At 40.9% G+C, this 13,376-nt stretch overlaps 1 protein-coding gene and 1 long non-coding RNA gene across 8 annotated transcripts in view; one reads left to right on the forward strand and one right to left on the reverse strand.

Moving 5' to 3' along the window:
• Positions 1-13,376, forward strand: part of ZNF181 (zinc finger protein 181) — a 103,711-nt gene that overhangs the window by 10,186 nt on the left and 80,149 nt on the right. For 4 of the 7 annotated variants that reach the window (XR_013410462.1, XR_013410466.1, XR_013410463.1 and 1 more), the window contains one exon: positions 11,078-11,224. The gene's annotated coding sequence lies outside the window, so the exon portion shown is untranslated. The other 3 variants (XR_013410461.1, XR_013410465.1, XR_013410464.1) reach the window with 2 other exon arrangements.
• On the reverse strand, positions 57-7,279 carry LOC144337406 (uncharacterized). The gene is made up of 2 exons (XR_013410479.1): positions 7,089-7,279; positions 57-1,872 (listed from the first exon to the last, which is right to left on the reverse strand). It is a non-coding gene; the product is annotated as an uncharacterized LOC144337406 (long non-coding RNA).

Here is a 13,376-nt window from a genome sequence, read left to right on the forward strand (position 1 = left end):
TGATAAGGTTTCTGACTTGCAACAAAATATATCTCCTCTGATATATGTGCGACCTTAACTGAAAGCCAAAGCACAGAGGCATATCCCAATAGCAATTTGCAACAGAAAGTAGGTTTGGAATGGGGTGGTAAATTTTTACTATTTTGCAGGGATTTTATCTTTCATTTGATTTATTTTTAATCGTGAAATTTATATTGAAATTCTGTGGAACATTGAAGGATCTTTGGAAGATTTATAATTAAGGAAGGGCCAGATGTAGTGGCTCATGTCTGTATTCCCAGCACTTTGGGAGGCAGAGGCAAGAGGATTGCTTGAGGCCAGGAGTTCGAGACCAGCCTGGGCAACACAGCAAAACTCATTAGTCTGTTTAAAAAAAAAAAAAAAAAATTACCCAGGTGTAGGCACACACCTGCAGTCCTAGCTATTCAGGAGGCTGAGTGGGGAGGGACTGCTTGAGTACAGGAGTTTTAAGGTCACAGTGAGCTGTCATCACACCACTGCTTTCCAGCCTGGACCGAAGAACAACACAAGAAGAACAACGTCATGCTTAAGGAAGCATGACGTGGTATCAAACAGTTGTGTATGGATAGACTGGCTACCACATATATACTTATGGGATAATGAGAGTAGCTTTCTTTTCTCCCATTCTGTGTCCTTTCTCTGCTCTCCCAAGCAACTGGTACCACAAAGATGAAGTAGCCCTATAATGCCCAGATTTTGTTTCCACTACACGTAGTTTACTGCTACCATGTCACTTTGTTATGAGAGGATTCATCGAAATACCTGTGCTTTGTCATTTAAAAAGCATGAGCATACATATGATAATGCTTTACATTTCTGGATTTAAAGTGCCTTCACAATACAGAACTAGGAAAAAGAAGGCCATCTTTTTAAATGAAGATGGTTTTAAGAAAGCAATAAGAGACTTACTTTGCTATGATAGAAAGTTTGGCTGATGTCATGATGATGTTATGATGTCGCTGACATTGTTTCCTCAGTTATACCTATTAACCATTTCTTGAGCATCCACTGTGGGCCTAATAGATAAGAAACACTCCATATCCTTTAAGAGCCCCAAGGTGTGTGTGTGTGTGAAGAGCATTAAGCTTTGGAGTCATGCTACCTGGGTTTAAATCCAAGTTGCGTGTATACTGGCTTTGTGTGACCTTGGACAAACTATTTCACTGTGTCATGCCTCAGTTTCTCCATCTGTAAAATGGTAATAAAGCTATCTCACAGCATTATTATGAAGATTAAATGTATCAATTGGTGCAAAGTGTTTATAACAATGCCTGGCCTCTCAATAGCATTCAATATGTATTAGCTGTTGATTTCATCATCATTGTCTTCTCATGGTTGCTTCATCATTCTGGTCTCAAATGTCACATCTAATCACTTGTCATTCTTACATGTTTGCTGTTTAACATTTTTAGGGGAGAGCTCTTACAAAACCCCCTGGTTTCCTTCCAACAAATTCTTGAGTATCTGAGCCATTTTGAGGGAGAGAATGTTTCTTGCCCTAAATAATCTGAGGAGAAACAAAGAGACCAGGTAGGAGATGAGATGGGAACCTAGCAGGTCTATGGGAAGGAAGGAGGGTGCCCTACAGATTTGGAAAATGGGCCGAGTGAAGGAGGCATCAGGCTTCCACATGAAGGAAAGGGGAGGCTTTACCGAGAGACCAGAAGCCTACAGTTCTTTATCATCATCTCTCAATACAGAGTCCTGTGGGCTGGGTGCCACTGTTCTCACTCTTCCTAAATGGAGGTTACAGCCTGTCATTGAAGGTCACTGATGCCTGGAAAGTCAAACAGTTTCCTTGTTAGCCTTGGGCCAGTCAGATGTGATTAGAGCTCAGTTGTTGGTAAACACCTAGAAAGAAGCAAGGCACATATCACTGAGCACTTCCTGGGAACTTAATTTTTTGCTGCTGAGGGGGAGTCAGTCTTTAAACAAATTGCAATTGTGTTAGAGAAAAAAGCTTTATATGCAGAAGTAATTGATGCAAGAAATAAGACAATGACAAGGCCATATGGCCTGAGAGGTGCAGAGTGTAAGCACTCTGGCATGAAAGATAAATAGGGAAAAATTAAAATGATCATAACACAATATTGTTAATAGCAGCATAAACTGAGCATTGTGTTTGCACTATGTGCTGCATTGAGACAATTAAATGTTCTCAGCTCTGGACCCAAATTCCTAAGTGTATTGGGACTGTCACTTGCTTACTCTATAAACTTGGGAAAGTCACTTCATTTCCTGATTTTTCCATCAAAACAAAAATAATTCCCATCTTACCAGGTGGTTGTGAGAATTAAAAGACTTACAAAGCAAGCAACAAAGTGCCTCTACATGGAAGTTTGTTGCTGTGGTTTTCCTGCTTTTAATAGTCTTCCCATATACTGTAAAGTAAATGCTGTAATTATGTTCATGCTAGTGACCTGAGCTCAGAGTCACACATCTTAGGAATATAGGCTAAATTTGAACATTCAGTAAAAGACCACACCATACTGCCCTCCTAGGACAGATCTCAGAAACGGGTTTCTTTTGGCAAATAAACAGGCTCTCTTGCCTCCTTGAACAAAAAATGTTGCCTTTGGCCATGCTGTTCCTTCTGCCTAGAATATGTCCCATACCCCATTTATTACCATGCTTGCCTGCCGAGGGAGGCCTGCCGACCTTGCAAAGCTCACTAGGTGTGTCAAAGATGAACAAAGCTGGACATTAATGACGGTGGTGAGAACAGACTTTAATTGGTAGTAACTATTGCAATGGGGAAAGGAATTTGGCATGAACTGAACCCAGCTTTGATTTGTACAGAGGTGAATGAGTATGTTAAAGGGAGGGTGAGGAAATAGGGAGGGAGTGGAGAACGGGCTCAGTAGAGTAAGAAAACTGAAAAATTACAAAACACAGGAAGGGAGGTGGCTGATCTGTGTGCAGTCTATCTGGGTTTGCTACTGGCACTTTGAGGCTCCTATCCTCCCACAGAGGCTGGGAGACAAGGGCCTTATCTTCAGTGTTGGCTGGAAGAAATTCTGTGGACAGCTTTGAGTTTTTCAGGCTGGCACTTTAACAGTCATTAGAAAGTGTTAGTGTTGTTCAAGTCTTAATAGGCAAAAGTTGACAGGCCTATTGAAGAAGGCTCAGAGGGGCCTGGCTAGAGTTTGGTCAAAGAAAGAGAAATCTTTGTCAGGTGTCACCTTAGGCTTCCCCAACCCACTGAGGAAGAATGGAGGTGAAGAAGAAAGAACATAGCCTCAAGGGATCAACATACAGGGTGTGAGTTTCTGCCAAGAGTTGTGTGACCCTGAGAAGGTAACTTAAGTTATCCAAACCTCAGGTTCCTTTTCTGTAAAGCAGGAATAATAGAACCTAACTCTGAGGAAACTGGGATTAAATGAACTGTTACATAACCAGGTACCCTCAGAGCTCAATAAATGTAGCTATTATTATTATTTAGCCTCTTTGCTTCCACACCACCCTGGAAAACCCAAACAAGTCCTGATCTCTACTTTTGTAAGTGTGTCACATTCCCTGCACAAAGATTCCAGAAGATGAGAAATACTTAATCTAGAACTAGCAAGGCCAAAGGGGGAGGAGGGGGAAGACTCTCCTAGTAGGTGACATTTGTGCAGAACAGGGAAGGATGCAAGGGAGGAGAGGAGAGGGAGAGGCACTGCGGTGATCTGGACTCAGTGTCACAGGCAGAGAGAAACCCTGGGAAGTGGGAAGGAGCTTAGAATGATCAGCACAGCTTGGCAGGAGAGCAGTAAGCAAAGGAAGATGGAGTAGAGGACAGATTTATAGGCCTAAGGATGTATCTCCCTAGAAATAGCATCTAGAGGGATGTTCCTTGCACAATGTTGGGCACTGGGAACACACATCACACATTTAGCCATCTCTGATACTCTCATCTAGAATTAAGATGGTTAATATTTCCCCTTTAAGCCTTCCTTGAGGAAAATGGAGGTGAAGGGTAGCAAGGTAGCTTGCACAAGGCCACAGCCCTGAGATAGGGCACAGCATGATCCAATCATGTCTCTGGATTCTGTAGGCCATGCTCTCCTGAGGATCTGCACATGCCACTGTACATGAATGGGGGATACTAAGAAGTTATAGTTCATACTTCTCCACTACATACCACCGATTGCCAGAAAGAGGAACTTTCTCTTGTAATACCTCATGTAAGTCTAGGACTCTGGACTGAGAGTGACCCTATCAGCAGGAAGAGAAGGCCTGAAGAATCCCAGGATGCCACGATCCTCCATGTCAGTGTGCCACAGCCATGTGGCTGAGGGTCCAAGAATATGAGAGTAGTTAACACACCTGTGCTAGGACGGAGGTGATGGCATCAGTACTTCAGACTCAGCTGAACTCTCTCGCAGGCCCTACAAAGGTGTCTAGATGGATCCTATCCTCCTTACTGGCCTTCCTAGCTTGGTCCCAAAGAGCCACCTGCTCCCCCAGGGTGGTGTGGTCAGACAGGTCATGTGACAAATGAAAGTCCACCATAGCAGTGCCAATAATGCAACCCATAATAATGCAGGCTGCAGGAAGCACTTCTGTCCTAGGGTCTCACTTGGGCATATGAAGCACATCCTTCTAGGTAATGTAGCTTTTCACATTCTTTGAGGCAATGGCTAAGTAGCACCCAGAAGACCACTAGGAAGGAGCATCAAAAGACTCATGAAGAGAGCGGTACTTCATTTCTTAAAGGTGAGTACCCAGTTTTCCATATTTTACTGTCTGCAACAGATCACATAAATATTTAGAGAGAGATTATTTCAGATACTATGAAATACTACAAAACCAAATATGTGGAGTATGATTTCAGGGAAAATGACCAAATAGAAAGTGCTACAAATCTGCTACTATACCTGAAAAACTATTCTGGCATCTCTCTGAAGTGACAATTTTGGAACTCCAGAGTTTCTTTGAATGCTTGTAATTTCCAGCTTGCCTAATAAATTACAATTTGTGTTGATTGCAGCCATCAGAGTGGTATTGTCTACACATTCCTCACTCCCAGCTCCATGGCAAGCAGCTTTGTGGATGGGAATGTCATTCTGGTGCAGATTTCTGGAGCCAGGGTGGGCAATAAGTACCTTATCCCACAGGTACTGAGGTTCTGTGTTCTTACTGTGGATTGGTGCTTCTGATCTTGTGGGCTTGTAGGCTAGTCATCATTGTTTCAACCCCTACTGGATGAAGTGACTCTCACGAGATATAAAAGAATTGCACCTATTTTTTTGTGTCTGTTCAAAAATAACTACATATATGGAAGAATTCAGAAAGCCACCTCACATGCCCAAGGAAAGATACAAGCACTGAAGAGACTTTCTTCAGCTTTCACTTTAGGCTGATCTCTGGCACATAGTTATCCCATAATAATAAAAACAAAGGCAAAAATGCAGCAAATCCAGGGAAAGGTGGGGGGAAATATTATTTCCAGAGTTATCACATGGTAAGATTCAAATGTCCAGTTTTCTACAACAACAAAAAAAAACCTGAAGGCATGCCAAAAAACAGAAAAGTATGGCCCAATTAAAGGAACAAAATGAATGGAGACAAAAAATACTTGAGGAAACCCAGATGTCAGTCTCACTAGAAAAAGACAACTGTCTTAAAGATGCTTAAAAAGCTAAAGACATGAACAAAGGAAAAAGATGTATGAGCAAACTAAGGATAGAACTAAAGAGAGAAAATTATTTTAAAAAAAACTAAAAAGAAATTCTGGATCAAAATTTACAGTAATGGAAACAAAAAATATGAATACAACAAAGGGATTAAAAAGACATGCAATCAGAGGAGAGATTCAGCAAACTTAAAAATAGGAAAATATAAATTATCAATATAAAAAAGAATGAGGAAGAGTGAACATAGCTTATTGGAACTTAACACAACAACAATTTGGGAATCCCTGAAGGGGAAGAGAAAGAAAGAGGCAGAGAAAATATTTGAAGACATAATGGCTGAAAAATCTCCAGATTTGATAAAAGACATGAATTTGCAAATCCAGCAAGAGCTCACCATGAATGAACTCTAAGTAGGAGAATTGCAAAGAGACCCACACTGAGATACATCATCAAATGTCAAAAGCCAAAGACAGATAATCTTGAAAATAGGAAGAGAGAAGCAACTCCTCTCATACAGGGGATCCTCAAGACTATTAACCAGTGTCTCATCAGACCTTGGAAGCTAGAAGGAAGTGGGTCAATAAACGTAAAGGGTGAAGAAAAAAAAGCTGTCAATAGAGAAGTTTATATTCAGCAAAATGTTCTTGAAAAAATATGTAGAAATTCACATATTTCCAGATAAACAAAAGTGGAAGGAGTTATCACTAGACCTGCTCTGCAAAAAAAAAAAAAAAAAAAAAAAAGTAAAGGAAGTCTATCAGGTTGAAATTAAAAGAAGCTAAAATGTACCCAATGACAAAACTCCATGGACATAATCAGTACTGGAGTTCAAATTACATTTATACTGGGGGATCCCATTAAATTTAAGCATTGTGCCTCTCCTATAATCTTGAAGTCACTATATATAAAATAGAGAAAAAGTAGCAATGCCTCACTTTAAATGTAGCCTTGCCTATATTTCCCAAGTCATAATACCCATTGCCCTAAAATATCCCATATTGGAGCATAGATGCTCTAACATAAATAATAAATTAAGGTAGGTCTTTTACAAACTGGCTTGATAAAATGGGACCCCATGAATACCCAGTTAAAATAGTTAATCTGGTCCAATATAGGGTACAACAGGGCCTTCAAGAGTTAAAACCTAATTAATAAAAAGGCAGTTACCCCAACTGCTTTTCTATTTGATATCCCAATCTTGCCAGTTAAACCTGGGGGATAAAAAAGGTAAAGTGCCTCATGGTGTATTACTACAACCTTAATGTGTTCCCACCAATTAGGCTCCCCATATAAAATAGCTAATATTATTAAAATTACTGATTCTATTAAATCAATAACCAGCTCTTATAGATTTGGAGAATGTGTTCTGTTCCAGGCCTATTTCAATAGTCTGTCAACTACAGTTCACCTTCATTTCTGAAGGGACATAATCCTCCTGTTTCAGGCTACCTGTGGGGTACTTCAGCAGCTCTGCCATCACACACATTCTTTGCAAGATAGATCATAGCTGCATCCATTTTTCTCCAGGAGCACGGGGCGGAAGGCTGGATTGAGGGTGCTTATTTCCCTTGGACTCAGTGACCATAGAGACTGTCCCATGGTTCAGGCAGCTACTCATCTGCTATGGCACCCATTTGAGCCTAGACTTCCACAAAGAAAAACAGAAGATCTGTTAAGTGCACTGCACACCATTCTGGTAACTATTGGTCTCCTTACTGCTGGTTGGGATGATTCACTGGTTTTCAATTCAGAGGTCTAAACTCCCCAAATAAGCCTCAACCAAACATGGCAAATGCTGAGTTGCACATCACCCTGACAGGGTACCCATTTAAAAAGGACACCCAAGTTCCATATCTCAGATGATTTCACCCTTGCCCAGAAGCTCACTGCTGGAGATGACATTGTCCCAGCCCATGTCTTTGCCATTGTAGATGACTTTACCTCTTGTGCCAGGGACAGCTTCACCCCAGATATGAAAACCTCTGTCCCCGTGGTGCCTATGGAGTGCCTCTCCTAAGGCATGCATTAAACATGGGATATTTATGCTTTTCTCCCTTGGATGTTAAAGGTTCTACTATGTTTCTGAACTTGCTGTCTGTCTAACCTGTGATTCTGGTATATTCCTTGCTCTCTGCCAAAATGTACACCCTACACTTCCATGTCTAACAGTAAATCTAGTAGAGGTTACTACTATCTATGCCATTCTAAAAATTAGTGGAAATTATTACTTTCCTCAGGAGGCATCTGCCTCAAATCAGTCAACCCCTTCTCCCCCTAGAAAGAGTACAGTTTACTCCCCGATGCCTTTTCCTACTCTCGCCCTGTATCTCCTACTATGATCACTCTTTCCCCTTGATCACACACAAATACCACTAACCTTTACATATACCTTACTATCATTTCATACCCTCCAACATTACAACTGCCAAACCTGTCACTTTGACCTGAACGTGTTTCTAATGCACTTAAAACACTACCAAGATATTGTTAGTGACCCTAAAGATTTCAGAACTACTGTCTTGAATAATGCCATATAAATAAATAAACTCCCAAAGCGCTATTTGCTTAAATCCACCACCTGCCTTCATCCTCACCAGGGATGACTACATGTTATGACCAAGTCAACCTATGGGCTTACTATTTGTGCCCAGGAGCCAGCCACCAGTGGCCAATTCCCTACCCTGAGGCCTTCACCCTCCTTACAGTATTCTCATGGGTACAGTACACTCTGAATAATGGCACATTTGGGTTTTTTGGTGCCTCGAAATCACAGGCACAGCACCTTATGTATTTTTCCTTGCCAATCACCCTGCATGTTTTCCCTGATAAAATCTGGTAAACAGTGGTTACACTGGGGATTGCCATGGTTCAAAGACACAAGGCAAAATGGGCAGTGTTTATCCCTATCTTAATAGGACTTGCCATAGGCACAGGACCCACCATTGCTGACACCAATACAGCAGCCTTTGTCGAATAAGATCATAACTGCCAAGCAGCATCATTAGGTGGCCCTTTCAGATCATATTCAAAGGCTGTACAAAGTACTGTCCTTAATACAACAAGCCTATTAGTCTCTAGCTCAAATGGCAATAGATAACAGGCTGGCTCTTGACTATTAGCCAGGGAAGGAGGAGTTTGTGCCATTCAGGATACCTCCTACTGTATGTACATTAATAACTCTGGACAGGTACAGGCCAACTATGAGGAATAGGTCAAGAGGTAAAGGTTTTTCATGACTTAGCCAAATATTCCAACAGATTCCCTTAATCCAAGGGTGCCTGGCCTGTTCTCTTGGCTTTCTTCCACAAAGTGGGATGCCTCGTTACAAACTGGATACCAAACCCTCATCATATGCCTAATAGAACTCTTCTGAACTGTTACTTTTATTAAAGTTCACCTTCAGTGGCTAAGTCATGTTGTCCCGGGCACCTTTAACATCTCCGCAACCCACGTGGCAAGTGTTATCCATCTGATTAGTATTGTAATGATGTTGAGGGACCACAGGGCAAACTGTAATGTAAATTTTAAAGCACTGTACTTTCCTGCTGCCTTGGTATTCCCATAAACAGGCTGTGAGCCCCCAGCCAGCTATACCAGTGTGATTAGGCTGGCCCTGCCACAAGTTCTGTTGTGCTGTTTGTGTACTCCATCCTGGCTGCCAATAAAGGCACTTCCGCATAGGTCTTCATTCTCTTGGCTCCCTAACAGCTCAGTTTAGCCAGCCTCCCTGATGCTGTCTGTGCCCCCTTGGTTCCCTTGGTGTGCAATGACTGTCTCTCTAGGACCTGTTAGTATTATAAACTTTGTTCTTTGACAACCCTCTCATGTGTTTCCTCCTTTGCCTACACCTGACTGACAGTCCTATGAGCACACAATTTAAATAGTTCTAACAACACAGGAATCATGCAAAATATTCAATCCAAAGGCAGGAGTGGGGTCAGGGGAGAAAATAAAGAGTACAGATTAAACAAAGAGAAAAACCAATAGCAAAATGATAAATTGAAACCCAGCAATCACACTAAATTAAATGAGCTAATTAAAAGGCAGAGATGTTCAAAGTAGATAAAATGCAAGATCCAATAATGTTTCATACAAGAAAACATTTTCAATATAATGACAAAAATTATTTAAAACTGAAAGGACATGGTTGGGCATGGTGGCTCATGCCTGTAATTCCAGCACTTTGGGAGGCCAAGACAGGCGGATCACCTGAGGTCGGGAGTTCAAGACCAGCCTGACCAACATGGAGCAACCCTATCTCTACTAAAAATATAAAATTAGCTGGGTGTAGTGATGGGCACCCATAATCCCAGGTACTTGGGAGGCTGAGGCAGGAGAATCGCTTGAACCTGGGAGGTGGAGGTTGCGGTGAGCCGAGATTGTGCCATTGCACTCCAGCCTGGGCAACAAAAGCAAAACTCCATCTCAAAAAAAAAAAAAAAAAAATCAAAGGACACAGATACACCATTGTAATAGTAAGCAAAAGAGCACTAGAGAGGCTGTATTAATATCACACACAGTTAACTTCAGAACAAAGACTATTACCTAAATATTTATATACCTAATAAAAGAACTTAAAAATGATAGATATGCAAAGAGAAATAGACAAATCCATAATTACAGTAGTTTTTTTTTTTAAAAAAAGAAAACACCATTCTCTACATAAGTGACAGAACAAGTAGAAAATCAGGACTCAGAAGACATGAGCAACACTCTCAACTATTTGACTTACTTGACATTTATAGAAGACTCCACCCAACAAGATCAGAATGCACATTATTTTCAGTAATAATGTGTAAACATTCCTCCAAGATAGACCACATTCTGGATCATAAAACAAACCTCAATAAATAGAAAAGGGTTCAAGTCATGCAACGTATGTTCTCAGACCATAATCAAACTTCATAGATCAAAAAAGAAAAGGGAAATTAAAAATTATTAGAACTGATTGAAAATTATGTCAGAATTTATGGAATGCTACTAAACCATATTTGGAGTGAAATTTATAGCATTAAAGGCCTATATTAGAAAAAGAATGAAAGGTCTCAAATGAATGACTTCAGCTTTAGAAGGTTGAGAAATTCTGACCCAAGTGTAAAACATACAACTGTTAAATTTTTAGAAAAAAGGAAAAAAAAATATTTTGTGTATCTGCTAAAATTGTCCCATGACTTCACATAACAATTAGAATTAAATCAAAATTTCATGGTGCCCTGTCTGTGCATATGGCCTGCTACTCCACTCCATCATTAATTTCTATTCTCCCTGTCAAGCCACACTACCATCGAGCTGTATCCTCAAGCTCTTGCCACCCTTGAGGTCTTAGATATGTGGTTCTCTCTTCTGGGCTCCTGCATGCTTCCTGGGTCTGCATATCACCTAACATACTGTACATTCATTTTCCCATGTGTTTAATGTCCACCTTCCTTCTCTTACAGAGAGTAACACAGCTCCACGGAGAAGTGCATGACCAAGGTCACCCAATGGGTCATGAAAACACCGAATGATCTGAAATTACAATCTATCATCTAGGCTCTTAGCCACCAGGTCACTTTGCGGGAGGATGAGGTCTTCAGCTCTTTCCAGTGAGTACAAAACTAAACTGCTGTCTGTATATATGAATGTGAATTCTGTATTTGAGAACTCACCTACTGAAATTTTGTTATAACTCTCAAATCAATACTTTGAGGTTTTTGCATTTTTGCAGTCATTTGCAGATTATGTGCAGAGTGATGAAAAAAATGATTCATCAAGCCTGCATGTCACCAGCTGAGGTCAAAGGTGATGCTTACTTTCTTGTTTTGGCATTCATAATATAGTGTCATTTTCAGTCATTTAGTGCACAATGGCTCACGCCTGTAATCCCAGCACTTTGGGAGGCTGAGGTGGGTGAATCACTTGAGGTCAGGAGTTTGAGACCAACCACATGGTGAAACCCCGTGTCTACTAAAAATACAAAAATTAGCCAGGTGTGGTCGCAGGCACCTGTAATCCCAGGTACTTGGGAAGCTGAGGCAGCAGAATCGCTTGAATGGGTGGAGGTTGCAGTGAGCCAAGATCACACCATTGCACTCAGCCTGGGCAAGAACAGTGAAACTCTGTTTCAAAAAAAAAAAAAAAGATTCATTCAGTCATGAGTTATATGCTGTTGTCTGTGAGTTCAATGTTTACAAATCAACAATACAATACAACCAGAAATAGGAGGAAATTCACCTGTCTGTACATGAGGCAGCTCCTAGAAGTATAAAAAGGAACATCTAAAATGCATGATGAAGTTATAGAAAACATGAAAAAAAGGCTAAATTTATGGGTGAATCAGATGATGACCAATAAAAAATAGAGGACAGCATTATTATGAGGCTTAAAGCCAAAGAAATTTATGGTCATGACACCTAAGTAAGGAAAATGCTAACCCTGCTTAGCTAGTGCTGGCTACTCACACATTTCCAAAGGCACTACAACATAAAAGGTATTAAACTTGCAGGCAAATTCTTCTGAGGGCTGTAGAAGAATTTAAATAATATCCACTAAATGTTATCCAGGAAAAGGGTTATGAGAAAAGACAGGTTTCAACACTGATGAGAGTGGCTTGTTTTAGAAGGCAATGAATCTATATAGCACAAATGGCCTCCAAAGTCCCTTACTTTAAATCAAAGATCCTGCAACCTTGCTACTGTGCATCAGTACCAATGGTAACTATAAGTGCAAACCACTAATGGTGTACAGAACCCCAAATCCATAGGAACTTAAAGAGAAAAACCTGAGCCATATTCCAGTCCACTGTAGGTGGAAAGAAAAGCATGGGTGACTTCCGAAATATTCTGGGATTGGTTTTACAACTGCTTCATCCAAGAAGTTGAATGCTATCTCCAAGGCAAAAACTTTGCCTTCTAAGTTTAATTACTTTGAAATAATGCTCCAGTTCATTGCCATAAAGAACCTGAAAATTCCCACTGCAACCTAGATATAATTTTTATGGCCACTAACACATCTGTCATACAACCCTTCAATCAGAGCGTACTTAAAAGCTTTCAAGGTGCACAACATGAAGGACCTTTATAGCAAGGCTTGTGAGGCTCTCAACAAGGAAACCACGATTTTGGACTACTGGAAGCCAGTCACTGTAAGCAACGTTATTGAGGCATCAAAGTCAGTGATGATTAAAGATTGTGATGAAGGTCAGCCTAAGATTCCAAGAATTGTCCTTACAGCAGCAAAAATATCAAACTGAAATCCTGCCTTGGAAACATTTTCAATTACATGGAAGAATATGACCCTATACCCGAATGTAGCCTCAAATTTAAGCCCCTAACCTCCACTGCACTCCTTTATACTGGGACACTCAGGTGGGGCCGGGCACAGTGGCTCATGCCTGTAATCCCAACACTTTGGAGGCTGAGGAAGGAGGATCACTTGAGTCCAGGAGTTTGAGACCACCCTGCGCAATATAGTGAAACCCCCACCTCTACAAAAAACAAATGAGCTGGGCATTATGGCACATACCTGTGATCCCAGCTACTCAGGAAGCTCAGTTGGGAGGATTGCTTCAGCCCAGGAGGCAAGGCTGCAGTCAGCTGTGATCACTCCACTGCACTCTAGCCTGGGCAACAGAGTGAGACCCTGTCTCAAAAAAAGATAAAAACACTTTAGGTGAAAAGCCAGACAAGGCTGATGCAATTTTTCATGCCAGTTCAGGAGGGAAAACTGCTGATGCTGTCAACAAGTGGCAAAAGTCAA

This window comes from Macaca mulatta, chromosome 19 (genome assembly GCF_049350105.2).
Source record: "Macaca mulatta isolate MMU2019108-1 chromosome 19, T2T-MMU8v2.0, whole genome shotgun sequence".
NCBI classification, from domain to species: Eukaryota; Metazoa; Chordata; class Mammalia; order Primates; family Cercopithecidae; genus Macaca; species Macaca mulatta.